At 42.0% G+C, this 17,808-nt stretch overlaps 1 protein-coding gene across 8 annotated transcripts in view; it reads right to left on the bottom strand.

The window, feature by feature from the left end:
• The window catches only part of BIRC6 (baculoviral IAP repeat containing 6), a 4,524,268-nt gene that overhangs the window by 2,546,106 nt on the left and 1,960,354 nt on the right, over positions 1-17,808 (bottom strand). The window lies entirely within an intron of this gene.

Genomic DNA, 17,808 nt, shown 5'->3' with positions numbered 1-17,808 from the left:
GAGTGATGCAATACTGCATCACAACAATCAGCCAGGCATTTACTGTTATGGTAAGATCTTATACAACTATACTATGTTCTTCATATAATCACTGCTGCAGTACTACAAACAGTTGGGAAGAGTCCTAAAGCTTTCCAAGGGTTCAGGAAGGAGGAATGAGGCACACAACACGAGTCCAAAATTCCTTAAACAACAAATCCAACCCTAGCATTAGGAAATGACATAAATCTTGTTATACCTTGTAAGGGTATGAATTAATGACAGAGTAGCAGCTTCCAAGATATTTCTGGAATCAAGGCCCATGAAAAAAAGTACCAGAAGAATCAACAGGCCTAGTCAAATGTCATTCGTTACGAAAGGAGCAAAAAAGAAAATGGAGGAGATCCAATTGAAAATAGTTTGCATGGTAACAGAATATCCCAACTTTTTACCCTGAAAGTAAATTAAAAGCTGTTATTCTTTGATAGATTTAGCTTTGTCAAGTAATACCTCAGTTGCTTATGAACATCTAAAAAGTGCAAAATTCTCTCCCCCTTGCTTTGAGGAGAATGGAAAAAGGTAGGTAGATTCAAAGACATCAAATTGACCACTTCAAGTATAAAAGAACAGTTAGTCCTGAGCATAACCTTATCTTCATATTTAAAAAAAGAGAGATCATGAGGGCTTGCAACTCAGAAACCTTTGTGGCAGAAGAAATGGCCACTAACAGGACTGGTGGAAAACTTTAAAGAAAGCAGTACGGGCAGGCTCAAAGATGTGTGTGTGTGTGTGTGTGTGTGTGTGTGTGTGTGTGTGTGTGTGTGTGTGTGTGGAGTGAGTCAACTTTTCCAAGACATAATTCAGAGTTCAAGGAGGAGGAATGCATTTTACAGTTGCTTGAGATGAAGGACACCTTTTTAAAAATGGTCTGACCTCAAAACCTATAGACAAATGTGGATCTAATGAGAGGAAGGCCAATGGGTGGCAGATGTGCTTTTACAGAGGAATATGTCAACTGTGAATTTAACAAATCAAACAAGATGGAATAAGAGAACCACTGGATAAGGGCCATAACTCCTCTTCTTGTGGCACCAAACAGAAAATCTTTTCAATTTAGAAACATGACTTTCTTGTAGCAGATTGCCTAGCCTCCCTCAATACCTATAGTAAATCCTCAAAAAACTGGGTAACTAAATGGTATTAGAACCAGATCATCCATAGTGTTACATTCAGAGTCAGAAGACTGGGATGTACTAGAAAGCCATTTTCTTGTGTCAGAAAGTCCATTCTGAGATGTAACTTGTGGCGAATGCCCGGGACCAAATAAAAAAGCGTTAATCATTGCTATCTGGGCCAGAAGGGAGTCACCAGCAAGATTTTCAGCTTGTTCTTTTGATTTTCAGGAGAATCCTGGGAATAAAAAGAACGGAAGGGAAAACAAAGGAATCATCAATTTCAGCACCCATTTTCCAAGCTTCTGGGCATGGAATTTTTGAACAAAACCACCTGAGATGTCTTGTTCTGACTGAAGGCTCCACAGATTAACAATCTGTAAGAAGATCTCTCTGTTCAGCATTCATTATTGAGGGTCTGCATGAATTCTACCTAAAGAATTTGCCACTGAATTGCCTCCCAAAGGAAAGTAAACTACCCAAAGCACCTGAAGGTATTGCATAACTATGTCCCAAGCAATCACTGTCAACCTGCAAAGTCAGTAAAATCTTTTCCAATCTTGCTTACTTATCACATAACAGTGGTGGTGTCTGAATGTCCAAAGGGTGTCCAGGGTCCGGGGATCCCAATTAATTAAAGGACTGCAAAAGCTAGAATCACTGCTTTCATTTCCTTAATATTTACAGAGTACTTGTCTTTCCTCTCCCATACAACCGGAATCTTTATATTCATGGAACAGGCTTCCCCAGGCTAGGTTTGAAGCATCTTTAAAAAGATTTTGGCAAATGGAGGGGAACTAGAAAGGACATCCTTGGGTCGAGGGAGATATAAGAGAGTCACCAACAAAGTTCTCTGATGAAAAACAGGAGAGGAATTTGGAAAGTTCAAGGGTTGACAACGCTGCATTTAGATTGATTTTAGATACCAATGAATCTTCCTTGTGTAGAGTTTGGCCAAAGGAATCATGAGAATTGTGGAGGCCATAAACTTGCTGAGGTCACATCTAAGAGGAGAGACTGAAAATACTCTCATAGGAAATGCACTTTTTCCTGATGAAGAAAAGCTGTCACTGTTAGTGAACTGAGCCTGTAACCCAGAAACACTACATCCTGGGAGGGAATCAGTGTGGATTTGTTCACGTTTATGGGAATCCCAGACAGAGAGAGAGAGAAGATTCATTGTAAAGTCGAAGTCTAAAAAGAGCCCATCTTTCATAGGAGCCTGAAGTAGCAAATCATCCAAATAAGGGAAGATTTTTAAGTCTGCACAAAGCAACAGAGCTTGGCAGTTTATAAAAAACTCTTATAGCAGTTAAGTTCAAGAGGCAAAGCACAGAACTGAAAATGATATTCCAAAAAGTACAGTTTTGTACCTACCATAAATGTAGATGTTCGAAGATCCACATTGCTGCAGTCCTTACATATGGGTAGTCCGCTGTCCTCGGTCGGCCCGAATACCAAAGTATTAGGCTGACGTCGGTCAAGGCGCTTAAAACTGACATCAGGACGTCAGGGTACAAAAGCGCATGACCGACGTCATTTCCTCAGTCTTTTCTTGCCCCAGATGTCAGAAGGCCCTAACAAGACAGGCCAAAGCCAAAAACCAGCAAAACCCAACCAACCACCCGTGCACTAACCATATTTACAATATGTACAACACAAACCACACCACCACCTTCAACAACAGAGGGAAGGAGGGAGGTAAATTGGACTGCAGCAATGTGGATCTTGAACATCTACATTTATGGTAGGTACAAAACTGTACTATGTTCTTCATCTCACATTGCTGCAGTCCTTACATATGGGTAGAATCCCAAAGCAGAGGTAAGGGAGGATGGCAAAACTATAAAGCATTAGGAGCTGCCAACATGCCTTGTAAAATTGCAGTTGCAAATCCAGCCCTAGATTTAGAGTAAAGTGGAAGGTGGTAATGCTTAGAGAAAGTATGCACTGAACTCCAAGTAGCTGCTTCCAAAATATCTTTAGTAGCCAGCCCCTTTAAAAGCTGTAGAAGTGGCAGTAGCCCTAGTGGAATGAGGCCTAATCCCAGCTGGAATCTCCTTACCATGATGGGAATAACAGAAAGCAATACAAAAACCAATCCACTTAGAAATGGTTTGTTTTGAAACAGGCTTGCCCTGAGAACCCAAAGCAAAAGAAACAAACAACTGCTGAGACTGCCTGAACCCTTTAGTTCTGCTCAAATAATATCGCAACTGTCTGTGAATATCCAAAGTGTGCAAAATCTTTTCCCCTTTATTTTGGGGGTTTGCATAAAAAGTAGGCAAATGAATAGTTTGGTTTAAAGCCACACTAGAAACCACTTTAGGCATAAAAGAAGGGTTAGTGCAAAGACACCCTATCCTTGTGGAAAATTAAGAAAGGCTCAACTGCCATAAGGGCCTGTAATTCAGAAACCCTTCGCAGAGGTAATGGCCAACAAAAGCAGTTTTCCAAGATAAATATTTCAACTCTGCCGATGCTGCAGGCTCAAAAGGTTGTAGAGTGAGTTTCTCCAACACAAAATTGAGATCCCAAGCAGGAGTAGGAGCTCTCGTGGGGGTCTTATATTCTTTGCCCCTCTAAGGAATTGCTTAAACAAAGGCTGAGAAAATAATGGTGGGTCACAGTCATAGTGAGCAGAGATTGCTGCAGCATGAACCTTTACAGAGGAGAAGGACAAACCTTTGTCCAATAACTCAGTAAGGTATTGAAGCGCCACACTTAAATTAGGTTTAGAAACATCAAAGTCCTTTGCTGTACTCCAAAATAAAAATCTCCTCCATTTATCTGCGTAAACTTTCCTTGTACTAGGCCTTCTGGCCTCCAAAATAACATTCAAAACTTGTTGTGGAAGCTGAGACCCTCCAGGGATTAAACCAGAATATGCCAGGCTGTCAGATGTAGAGAATGAAGTTTGACATTGAGTAAATGACCGTTCTCCTGAGACAGCAGGTGAGGAATCGAAGGCAAAGGCCATGGAGGCTCCTGTACCAGACTTCTCAGTAATGGGTACCAGTGCTGTCGAGGCCAATCTGGAGCCATTAAAATCATGTTTGGCTTGTCCTGTCTGACCTTCAGCAGTACCTTTGGGTGGAGAGGCAGAGGTGGAAAGGCATACACGTGAAGATTGCTCCAACTGAATGAGAGAGCATCCACTTTCCAAGCTGAGGGATGAAACCTTTTTGCGCAAAACCTTGGCAGCTGGTAATTTAGTGGAGAAGCGAACAGATCTATGTCTGGAGTTCCCCATAACACTGTCAACCTCTGGAATACATGAGGATCCAATTTCCACTCGTGGGGATCCATAATTTGTCTGCTCAACACATCTGCTAAGGAGTTCTGTGCTCCTGGCAGAAACCTTGCCTGAAGATTTAGCTGTAAACTGAGAGCAGTCTCCCACAAAATCATTGCTTGTCTGCATAGGGGATAAGAATGCGTTCCCCCTTGCTTGTTGATGTACCACATGACAGTTGTGTTGTCTGTTTGAATCAACACCTGCCCTGGAAGAAGTAAATCCTTGAAAGCTATCAATGCAAATTGGACTGCTAACATCTCCTTCAAGTTGATATGTAGATGTTGAAGTCTGGCAGGCCACGTATCTTGTATCCATTTTCCATTTAGATGAGCTCCCCAAGCTTTGTCTGAGGCATCTGTCGTTAAAATCTGACTCGCCTCTGGCCGGGTCACAGAGAGTCCCTTGTTTAGGTGACATTCCTGAGCCCACCACAAAAATTCCTTTTGAATGCAAGGTATTATTTGAATGACAGTGTCCAAATCTTGGCAGTGCTGTGTCCATACATTCTTGAGATACCATTGTAGCTTCCTCATATGCAGTTTGGCATTGGGAAGTACCAGAATACAAGATGCCATGAACCCCAAGGCTTGAAGGACTGTCCTTGCAGTCAGCCTGGACTGATGAGACAACTGGTGGAAGTAAAAAGAAAGATTCTTTTGTTTGTCCGGGGTCAAAAAGGCCATCTGGGATGCTGTATTCAGTCTCACACCCAGAAAGCACATGTCCTGAGAGGGTACTAGACTGGACTTTATTTCGTTCACAGAATACCCTAGACATCTTAACACTGCCATCACATACTGTAAATGATGAAGAAGTTTGTCCTTTTCTTGAGCCAGTATCAGGCAATCGTCCAAATAAGGATAGATCTGTATTCCTCTTAGCCTGAAGAAAGCTACCACTGGAGCCAGAACCTTCGTGAACACTCTGGGCGCAGTAGATAAGCCAAAGGGCAATGCAGAGAACTGATAATGTGAAGTCCCAGCCCGAAAACGCAGATACTTCCTGCAACTGGGCCTGATAGGAACATGAAGGTAAGCCTCTTTGAGATCCAGAGTCACCATCCAGTGATCTTTGCCCAGCAGAGGTAAAAGCTGTTGTAACGTTAACATTTTGAACTTGGGAATGTCCAGATATGTGTTGAGGATGGATAAATCCAAAATTGGTCTCCACGTGTTTCCTTTCTTTGGTACTAGAAACAGGCGAGAATAAAATCCTAGGCCCACTTCTGGCAGAGGAACCATTTGTATGGCCCCTATTTGAAGTAGTAAAGAAATTTGCTTGCGAGCCTCTAGTCTTTGCTGAGGAGGAACGTCCGGCATGCCTTTGAAAGGAGGCAAGGTATGGAAATAAAACTTGTAACCCTGGTGTATGATATCCAATACCCATTTGTCTTGGGTAATCAACATCCAATTTTCCTTGAAGAGTGCTAACCTTCCTCCCAAAGGTGCTGCCAGGCAAGAAGGATCTGGCAGCTGAAAAAGTAGGTCATTGGGCCTGTTTACGAAAGGACTGGCCCCTGCCCTCACCGAAGATTGTGCAGGTGAACTCCCTGTTCTAGGCCTGAAAGAACTCTGAGCTCTGCCCCTACCACGTCTAGATCTACCCCTAGACTGAGAATCATAAGAAGGATCGTCCACCCCTTAGCAGGCCAATTCCTACTAAACTTGGAGGCTGAACTTGCAACAAATCCTTAACAGCCTGCATAGACTTAGCCTTGTCTTCCATTTTCTTCAAGACTGATTCCACAGGTGAACCAAACAACACATCAGACTGCAAAGGAGCATCCAAAATCCTTGTCTTAACATGGTCAGATAAATTCTGATCCTTTAACCAGGCGTGCCTGCGAAGAACTGAGCCAGTGGCAGCCACCCTAGACGAGGCCTGCACAGCATCAAAACCACACTGTAATGAATGCTTACCCACTTGTTCAGAGACATGCACCAAATCTTGCAACTCTTTACACTCAATGCCTTCCGCCAGAGCATCCACCTTAGACTTCAATTGAGAAAGAAGAAAGTTTTGATATTTCAACATATGAAACTGGCAATTCAAAGCCCTCATAGCTAAGGTAGAAGATGTATAGACCTTCTTTCCCCATCTATCCAAAGCTCTGGCTTCTTTATCTAGAGGAACCGGATTTTTACAACAGAGGCCTTGACACCCTTAGGTCCCTGACTAATAGTTTCTGGGTCCGCCCTAGGACTCTTATAAAGATATTTATGAGCCTCAGGCACCCTGTAATACCTATCCGGTTTAACAGGAGCAGGAGGCAGAGAATCAGGATTAAGTGAAGCCTCTGCAAACACATCTTCCACAACATCCAGAACAGGGGTATAGCCAAGGGCCTATGCTGGGGTAACAGCAAAACTCCTAAGCCTTTTCCTAGAATCAGAGAAGTCCTGACCTTCCCACTTAAAATGTTCCCTCATAGAATGAAGTGTCTCTGAAAAGAAAAATCCTCTGGAGGAGAAGCAGAAGGAGTGGAATCATCTGCATCAGAATCAGAATAAGGAGAATACTCCTGCAAGTCTTCAGCTGAAGACTCTGAAATATCCGTAGCCTGCTCAAAACTTCCCAACTCTGGCTCCACCCTAGGCCTCTTACCAGGAGGGGGCATAGAACCTCTAATCAGAGTAATTAAATCTTCTGCCATTTTAAGCATGTGCTTCTTAGGCACAGATCCTGCTGAACTAGGAGTGACACCAACAGAAGCTGAAACTGGCCTGCCTCTGGGAGAAGCCTTGGAAACAGAAGGAGAAGGCCTAACCACCCTAGGAAGGGAGGGGAGAACAGTAACTTGGGAAGCCCCTTCAGCCTGACCTGCCTCCTGAGAGACCATCTCCTGCAAAATCAAAGTCTCCCCCTGAGACTCCAGAGAAGTCTCCGTCGGAACCACCAGTTCCACTGAAGCCTCTAAAGAACCGGCGTCCGGAACGGACGACTCATCTTGCCTGGGTTTAACTGTTTTGTCTTTGCGCTTCTTCGCAGAAGCGGGCGCCGGAGAATCCGACGGCATATTATAATTGCACCGCTTCCCAAAGACCAGCCTAGCACAATCCAACCTTCGCTTAATAGTGCGTTTATTGAACCTAGCACAAAAGCGACACCCAACAACGTCGTGCTCAGGCCCCAAACAAGGAATACACAAAGAATGATAATCCCTATGCGGTATCTGTTTCCCACAAGAAATACAGTTATTCACTTTTTCTGACATCCGGTAAAACACTGAGGCAAGAAAAAACCAAAATAATCCCCAACGGGGTACTTAGCCAACTTGGATTCGGTCTGAAACTCCGAATTCGAAAAATTTCAGAACGCCGAACGGCACTTGCAACGCTGCTTCTGCATCGGAGCATGCGGCAAAAAAGACTGAGGAAATGACGTCGGTCATGCGCTTTTGTACCCTGACGTCCTGATGTCAGTTTTAAGCGCCTTGACCGACGTCAGCCTAATACTTTGGTATTCGGGCCGACCGAGGACAGCGGACTACCCATATGTAAGGACTGCAGCAATGTGAGATGAAGAACATCAGAGAACCTTAAAAATGTCCTGTGGTTTGTATGGACTGGAATATGCAGATATGCACCTTTTATGCCCAACGTCACCAAAAAGGCCTGGGGCAAAATCAATGGAAGCAGTCTGCAGGGTGACCATTTTGAATTCTGGGACTCTCATAAACTGAGAAGTGACTTGTCCAGAATGGGCTACCATTTCCATTATTTTCTGGGAACTAGAAAGAAGCTAGGTTAAAAAACACATCAGTTCTACAGTGCCATGGAGAAATAACTCCCACATTAGTGGAATTAAATGGAGCTGACTTAAAGGGACAGGAGGAATGTCTGCTTGGAGAGGCAGAAAAAGCCATGACATTTTGCAACTATTATAAATGACTGTTGGAATCCAGACATCTAAGGTGACTATCTGCCAAGCTGGGAGGGATAGGCAAAGTTTTTTTGACAGAGGGGTTAAGGATAGGCTGATGAGGTGGTGGTAAGGGAGAGGCAGGCAGTCACAAGGAAGACGGCTTGTCAGGAAATGGAGGGTTATTAAATTCCTGCTTAGGTTTGTTCTGTTATCTCTTTTCTGAGCATCTTTTACCCTTTTTGAGGGAGTGGGGCTTCAGATCTTTATGAAAGAAAGAGCTTTGGCAGTGTAGTTCCTTTGAAATCTAGGGATGAGAGAGAGAGAATATGTTCAAATTCCTTAACTACTTTACCTTTTTCAAAGGTTCTTAAAAATCTTAAAAATGTTAGTAGCAGCTGAACCAAATAGAGATCTCTATCCAGAGAGGTATCGAGTTTAGATTTACCATTCTCAGACGCAGACTGAATCCGAAGTCAAATGACCCTCCTCACAAGAGAAACAGCAGCTACTATAGAGGAAGCCTGAGGTGCACTACAGCTGTCCTGAACAGAATGCTTTGCAATTTGGGAAGCAGCACTGAGCAAAGAAACAGAAGACTTGGGATCGGACTCTGGTACATTAGGGAGCAGCCTGTCCAAACTACTAAGGGAGATAAATATCTGATCATATGTATCTAGTAATTTAAGACATGAAAGGTCAGAGATAAAAGTGTGTACACCTTCTTTCCTTATCTGTCAATACACCTACTGTCCTTATAATTAGGATGGGCATTTGAAGAGGGAAAGAGATTAAAAGGGTTTGAGAGACTTCAATGAATCGACAGCAGGGTCAGATGATGGGTTTTTATATAAAAATATATGGGTGTCGAACACCTTATAGAACTTATCAAACTTCTTAGTTGTCAGAGGCTTGCTCTCAGAATTCACAGAAGCTGTGATGAATATGTCTTGCAAAGTCTCCAGAACTAGAGAAATGGCAGAGGGTTTAGGAACCCCCATGACCAAGTCTTAATATCTCTTCTGAATATCAGACAAGCATCATCTTATGTGCTGTATCACCAAAGGAAAACCCTCCTGCAGGGAATTAGGGGATGTAGTATCCTCTTCCTCAGACAAGGGAATGTATCTGAAAACAGTAAGCTACGGAATCTCCTTAAGAGTCTGAATCTTCTTCCACTGAAGAAGATAAATCCCCCCTGTCACTTCTGAGAGGACAGGTACCATATACAAATAATACTGTGGACTTTTTAAAGTTTACCCGTGCATTCAGTGATTCACACATTTCATATCTTGATGTAGATTTGACCTTTGATAAAGGTAACAACTTATTAAATTAATCAATATATAGGAAGCCTACTTTTTCAAATTCTTACCTTGATTATAACAACTGGCACCCTTCTTTTCAAAAAAGGTCTATTGTAAAAGGCCAGATGGTGCAAGCTGCTAGAATGATCACAAAGGTGGTTGACTTCATTACGGAAATGTTTTTTATAAGACAATTGTTTTTAAAGAGAGGCTATCCCATTGGGCTATTAAATAATATATTTGATGAAGTCGTAAATAAACTTAAGATTGGCTTTTATAATCCGCTTTTAGCAAGTGTACGTGGGGTAAGACTTTGTCAGCAGAAGATAGATCTTTCACTTGAAAGTAAAACTTTGGTAAGTTTTATAACCACTTTTAAGTTGGATACATCAAATGTAACTGGCATTATTTTAAATAACTGGGGTATTTTGCAATGTGACACCAGCACTGGACACAAGGTGGGTAAAACACCTATGCTGGTACATAGGAAGTATAGATCCTTCAAACATATTCTGGAAACTGCTGAGTATGTGACAGATATACATACCAATAGAAGGAAAGGGAATTTCAAGTGTAATGTGTAATTATTGCTCATTTAAATTGGAAACCTTTGAGGTATTTAGATTAAACAATAGTATACCCATTCATGGGCATTTTAATTGCTGCAGTTCTAATGTGATTTATTTGGCCAAGTGTACCCAATGTCCAATTTTTTACATAAGGAAAACCAGTAGGCAGCTTAAAAATAGGATGGCTGAACATTTATTGGATATTAAGCACAATAAATCAACCAATGCACTTAGTAAAGATATCCATGATTATAAGATCATAAGTTTAAGTTTCTAGTTATCCAACATATAGTGAAATATACACAAGGAAGAACCTTAGACATCCATTTGGATATTTGTGAGCTTAAATGGCAGTTGAAATTGAATGGAACTGAATATCCAGGAATTAATGAAATGACAGCCATTTCATGCATTTTAAAACTAAAAAAACATTTTTGGTTAAATGTTGTCATCATTTATTTATATATATATATATATATATATATTTTTGAGACGTATGCTCTTTTTTTACAATATCATGCATTTTTAATATTCTTCATATTTATTTCTGTGTTTTTAAATTTTGTGAGAATATTTAATTGATTAAATATTCTAATTGTGTTCTTATATAAAAAGCTGGGAGGGGAAATTATTCTTTGTTCTGAGGAAGTCCTTGTAAGAAGGAGGAAAGCGCTCAACATTGCGAATAAAGTGTGGATCTTTTCCTGCTGTGCTGAGTCCTGGCTTGTGACTTCTGAGAGGAAACAGTGGGAGGACCATAAGAAAATAATTAGGGGGGCTTCTAAGATTCCAAATCCTTGTACAGAACATGGGAGAATTCAAACCACTCCTCCTGAGGGTCTCTACTGACTGGGGGAGGCGGCTAGGTATGCTTTGAATTCTGTTTTTTCATAGTGGAGAGTAGCTTGGACATAATGAGGAGGCCCAGATCCTTAACGTACTCTACCAGAGGAACCCGGTATTTCATCTCAAACCAGAATTTGAGAAATGCTGTCAGGTCCCTCTGAAGTAAATCAGCCTTGGCTCCTCCTTTATGGATAAGGTAGCCATCTGATCCATCAGTGTGGACATGCTAGAGGGCCATTACATGTTGTCCACCAGTATGATCTTAACAGAGATAGTACATGAAATATCGGGATTATCTGAGGACTCATCAGGAGACACAGTACAGATGTTTAGGTCCAACCAGACAGCCAAAATATCTTATTTAGATTTTTTCATCATCTTTTTCAGTTGATGCGGGATGTCCAATCAAAAGGAGTCAGTTTCCACCTTCACACACACAAGCTCCTTGAGTCTTTGGTTTTCTAAGTATATTATGATGGACAAACTGCTCCTAAGGTTCTTAAATATGAAAGAATGGCATAAGGAATCATTTTTAGAACACTGACGGACTCCTAGTCAAAAAAGAAATTTAAAGTGGTTGTCCCTGTAAGGTATTTGCCTCCTACAATTACATTTTCCCTTGTTAGCTGACATGAGAAAAAGGTTAATATTTTGTCAAAAAATAGGAAATAGTGGAAGTTTCCCCAGTGATACTCCTCTGCCAAAGGTAAATGGAACGGGCAACAGTCAAAATGACTAACAGGCTGACAAAGAAATGCAGGTTTAGTGTTTGAGCTAGCAGCGAGAAAGTCCTGAGGTACTTTCTGCCCATATATGTACCTTGTGGCCATGGCATGCTTAGGTCATACATCAGATGTATGGTATGGCAGAAAGATACCTAGGGCTTTGGTATATTAGGCAGACATGTGGCTATCCCTGACAAGATATCCCAACTTAGTAATACTGTAACACTGATCATAGGAAGGACATCTAGAACTCACTCCCAAGATTTTTTGCACCTTATTTTTAAAGGCCTTCTTCAGTGAATCGAACATAAGGGCAGAATTTACAAGCTGTAACCACAAATTACCTCAAAAATGGCAGATGTTTTTACAAGGAAGAAGACTTCAGGGCAACATGTTTTTAAATGGGTGCTAGGCAAAAATTATGATACATTTGTGATAAAAACTGCAAAATGAGATCACAAACATGCTCAAGTCAACGTGTATAAAACAATCAAGACTGTTGTAAGTCACAATATTCCCTTTAACTTAAAGTAAAGAGATCTTAAAGTTACCCTACATAAATAGCAAGGTTGTGGAAGCACTAGGGGAGAGGTAAAGCCTTTGTTAAAAAACACTAAGAGTTACAGCAATTTTCTCAGTTTAATGATATGGTTAACAACTAAAAATTTCTGATAAACTTCTTAGTGTCGATCATTTCTGTCATAGGGCTGGTAAAAGTACAGTTTTGTACACTTACCATAAATGTAGATGTTTGAGTGTATTCACTGTTGCAGTCATTACATTTGGGTAATCTGCTAGCAGGTTGTCCTCAGTCGGCCTGAATTTCAAAGTCTTGGGTCCTGCGTCGGTTGCTGTCTTCTCTTCCATGACATCAGGTCGTCAGGGGTATAAAACATGCAGCCAACGCCATTTTCTTTACTTTTTCTTGCCACCGATGTCAGGTGCCCCCAAAAAGGCAGCAATATTATATATATTTATGTATATATATATACATTTATGTATATATATATATATATATATATATATATATATATATATATGTATATACATATATATACATACATGCATCAATATAAACTTTACCTTCATCTACAAGCAAATACACCACACAGGTTGTAGAAGATAGAGAAGGAAAGATAAACTTTAGAATGACAGGGGGATGGCGGGAGGGTAACCTGGACTGCAACAGTGAATACACTCGAACATCTACATTTATGGTAAGTGTACACAACTGTTCGTGTTTCACTGTTGCAGTCATTACTTTTGGGTAGAATCCCCAAGCTATAGTTGGGAGGCTGGAGCTAAACAGCATTAGGTGCGGCTATAAGGCCCTGCAGCACTACAGTAGCAAAGCCTGCAATGGACTTAAGAGTAGAGAGGCAAATGGTAATGCTTTGTAAAGGTGTGAACAGAACTCCAAGTAGCAGCCTCTAGAATGTGTCTGGTTGGTACTCCTCTGAGAAATGCTGCTGAAGTAGCTGCAACTCTGGTGGAATGAGACCTAATGCCCTTGGGCACAGGTTTACCATGGTGCAAATAGCAGAAACGGATGCAGTGGCTTATCCACTTTGAAATAGTCTGCTTTGAAATAGCCTTTCCTTCTGATTCTGCAGCATATGACACTAGTAATTGCTCAGTTTTTCTTAGAGCTTTAGTCCTCCTCAAGTAGAATCTTAGCTGTGTACGTCCAAGGAATGCAGGATTCTCTCCCCTTTGTTCTGCGGATTTGGATAAAAGATTGGCAGATGAATTGTTTGGTTAAGAGCCACACTGGAAACCACCTTAGGCATAAAAGTAGGATTTGTCCTCAGAGGCACCCTGTCTGGGTAAAATATGATAAAAGGCTCAACAGCCATGAGGGCCTGTAGCTCTGAAACTCTTCTTGCTGAAGTAATTGCTAGCAGCAGAGCTGTCTTCCATGATAAGAACTTTATATCAGCGGTAGGTGCTAGTTCAAATGGAGGCAGGGTGAGCATTTCCAACACATAATTGAGGTCCCATGCAGGTAGTGGTGATCTTCTAGGAGGTCTTAAAGTTTTGGCTCCTCTAAGATACTGCTTTAGTAAAGGATGAGAAAAAATTGGTGGCGTTGTATTGTAATGAGCCGAAATGGCAGAGGCATGGATTGTGATTGATGAGAAAGATAGGCCTTTGTCAAGCATCTCAGTTAAGTATTGTAATATCTGAGGAATATGTGGTTTTGCTGTATCAGTCCCTTGTGCTCGATTCCAAGCACAGAATCTCTTCCATTTGTCAGTATAAGTTTCCAAAATGACATCCATCACAGCTTTACGGAGAGGTGTCGTTTGTATGATTATATGATAAGCCATGCTGCCAGGTTCAGAGTCTGTAGTTGACTGTGCAGGATCTGATTGTTTTGCTGGAAGAGTAGTTGTGGTCTTTGAGGCAAGGTCCAAGCTGGGTATTGAGACTAGTTCCTTAGGATTGGGTGCCAGTATTGGCAGGGCCAGTCCAGGGCAATTAATATCATCTTTGGCTTCTCTTGTCTGACTTTTAGGAGGACCTTGGATAAAAGAGGTAGAGAATGAAAGCCGTAAACTGATAGGTTTTTCCAAATGAAGGATAGGGTGTCCACCTTCCATGCCTGTCTGTGATAAGTCCTTGTGCAGAATCTTTTCAATTGATAAATCTGAGGAGAGGCAAATAGATCTATGTCTGTTCTCCCCCATTTCTCTGTTATCATGTTGAAGACTTGTGCATTTAGTTTCCACTTGTGAGGATCCAGAACGTTTCTGCTTAAATTGTCTGCCAGAGTGTTTTGTTTTCCTGGCAGGAATTGAGCTTGAAGATGTATTTGGTAGGTCAAAGCTGTGTCCCACAGTGCCATGGCTAATCTGCAAAAGGGGTATGAGTGTGTGCCCCCTTGCTTGTTTATATACCACATGACTGTGGTGTTGTCCATCTTTATCAGTAGTTGTCCTGGATGAAGTAAGCCCTTGAAGGCTGTTAGGGCATTTTGAACAGCTAGCATTTCTTTCTCGTTGATATGTAGATGCATTTGTTTTGGTGCACATATGCCCTGAATGTACCTTCCTGCCAGGTCGGCCCCCCAGGCATAATCTGATGCATCTGTTAAGGTTTGGCTGGCAGGGGATAGAGTGAAGGGCCGTCCCATGTTTTGGTGACAGGCCTTCGCCCACCACAGAAACTCCCGTTGCAGGCAGGGAATGAGAGGAATCATTGTTTCCAAAGTGTGTGAATGTTGACTCCATAAACATTTTAGGTACCATTGAAGTTCCCTCATATAAAGCCTTGCATATGGAATTAGCAGGATGAAGGATGCCATAAAGCCCAGAGCCTGCAGAATTTGTCTTGCAGAAGACTATGTTTTTGGTGCCATCAGTTTGAAGTAAGTAGTCAGTTGCCTTTGTCTGGCATGAGGTAAGCCATCTGGGCAGTTGTAATCAAGCTTGCACCCAGGAATGTTATCTTTTGAGAGGGTACCAGTTGTGATTTCTTTTCATTTATTGTGTACCCTAGGCATGTTAGAAGCCTTTTCACAAACGCCAGGTGTCGAAGAAGTGTCTCCTTGTTCTCTGCTTGAATGAGACCATCGTCCAAGTAAGGATATATTTGTATACTTCTTTGTCTGCAAAATGCAATTACTGGTGCCAGGCACTTTGTAAAGACCCTGGGCGCAGTACATAAGCCAAAGGGCAGTGTACAGAATTGGTAATGCATTAAGCCAGCCTTGAATCTGAGGTATCTTCTGCACGACTGTCTTATTGGGACATGCAGTTATGCCTCTTTTAGGTCTAAAGTCACCAGCCAAGCTTTCTTGCCCAGCATGGGCAGAAGCTGCTGCAAAGTCAGCATTTTGAATTTTGGAATGTCCAGGTATGTGTTCAAAATCGATAAATCCAGTACTGGCCACCAGGCCTTGTTCTTTCTGGGTACCAAGAACAGTCTTGAGTAAAAACCTTGTCCTTTTTCCTGTTCTGGTACTGTCTGAATGGCCCCCATATCCATGAGGGACGTAACCTGTTTCTGTGCCTCTGCCCATTGATTTTTTGGCAGATCTGGCCAACCATTTGCCATTGGCAGTGTGTGGAAATGGAATCTGTATCCCTGTGATACGATGTTTAGTACCCACTTGTCCTGGGTTATTAACTGCCAATTTTGAGCAAAAGGTGCTAATTTTCCCTCTATGGGTACTGCCAAAAGATAAGTGCTTGGTGTGGGCAGAGGGAAGTTATTGGGATTGCTTTCTGTAGGTTTGTGCTTTATCTCGTCCAGATTTGGAGGTGGATGCGCCCCAATGCTTTGACCTGTATGAGTCTTGTGCCTGGTATCTGGAACCCTTAGGGTGTCTGGGTTTGCCCCTTTGAACTCTGACACATGAAAGGACCAATTTTTTGTAGGCCAGTGTCTACTGAATCGTGGTGGCTGCACTTGTAAGAAGTCTTTAACAGTTTGCATAGACTTAGCTTTGTCTTCCATTTTCTTTAAAACCTCTTCTGCCTTAACACTAAACAGAGAATCATGCTGTAAAAAGGTGCATCTAGCAATTTAGCTTTAACATGATCAGGCAAATTTTGTTCCTTTAACCAGGCATGCCTCCTAATCACAGATCCAGTAACGGCGGCCCTGCAGGAGGCCTCTAAAGAATCAAAACCACATTGCAAAGTATGCTTTCCAACTTGTTCAGCTGCATGCAATAATTCCTGCAATTCTTTATTTTCTGCACATTCTGAAATCAACATCATTTTCTTTCAGCAATCCCATAACATGTTGTTGGTACTTAAGCATATGAAAATGACAGTTTAAGGCCCTGATTGCCAAGGTTGCAGATGTATAAACCTTTTTTCCCCCATCTGTCCAGTGCCCTTGAATCTCTGTCAGAGGGGGTAAGATTTTTTGCTGTTGAGGCCTTAACTCCCTTTGGACCCTGTGAAATAGTTTCAGGATCAGCAGCAGGGTTTCTAAATAAAAATGTATGTGAGTCAGGGACCCTGTAATATCTGTCAGGCTTAGTGGGAGCCGGAGGTAAGGAGTCAGGGGTCAAGCTTGACTCCGAAAACACATCATCCACAATGTCTAAAACACCCTCAGAAGCCTGTGCCTGCCCAGCGGCTCCGGACCCATCCGAGGGAGATACATCCATCAGTCCAATACCTCGAGTATCTTGCGGCATGCCGGACTCCACATGGGTGTTGGTAGAGGCCTGCGACTCGAAGGTAGCGGGTATCAGGGGCTGCAAAAGCACCTCACTGAGTACCGGCGACTGGCTTAGGAGAAGCTTCATCGTCGGTTTTGGATCTCGACTGCCTTTCTCTGTCCTTTTCTTTGCGTTTTTTATGCACTCCGGTAGTCGGATTGCTATCCGACGACATTGCTGGGTAGTTAAATCTATTTAAAAAATACTTTGATGCAAAAATATACCGATGCTTAATAGTGCATTGGTTAAATCTAGCACAAAACCGACAGCCATGCACGTTGTGATCAGGGCCTAGGTAAGGAATACAGTATAAATGGAAATCCTTATGAGGTATTTGCTTCCCACAAGTAATACAATTATTACCTTTTTCTGACCAGTAAAAAGCAAGAAAGAAATTTCCCCAACAGGGTACTTAGCTTTAGTGAAGACTTCGGTTCTGAAACTCAAACTCGAATATTTCAGTAGTCTGCCGACCGGCACTTGTGAAATGCTTCTGCTTCGGGCACCATGCGGCAAGAAAGACTAAAGAAAATGGCGTTTGCATGTTTTACACCCCTGACGACCTGACGTCATGGAAGAGAAGACCGCAACCGATGCAGGACCCAAGACTTTGTCATTCAGGCAGACTGAGGGCAACCTGCCAGCAGATTACCTAAATGTAATGACTGCAACAGTGAAACGCGAAGAACATCAATGTACTTTCAAGTAATGCTAACTCTGGAATCCAGGTCAACATAAAACACACTATGAAGATGTGCATTTACAGTTAGGTGACCATAGTACACATGCCCACAGCTGGCATATATCAGGAGTAAACAATAGAGCACACATCAACTAAACAGCTACAGTTGGATCATACTAACAATGGGAAT

This window comes from Protopterus annectens, chromosome 1.part2, assembly GCF_019279795.1.
Source record: "Protopterus annectens isolate FY-2018-M chromosome 1.part2, PAN1.0, whole genome shotgun sequence".
Classification (NCBI taxonomy): Eukaryota; Metazoa; Chordata; order Ceratodontiformes; family Protopteridae; genus Protopterus; species Protopterus annectens.
This window is presented reverse-complemented; position numbering and strand designations above follow the sequence as displayed.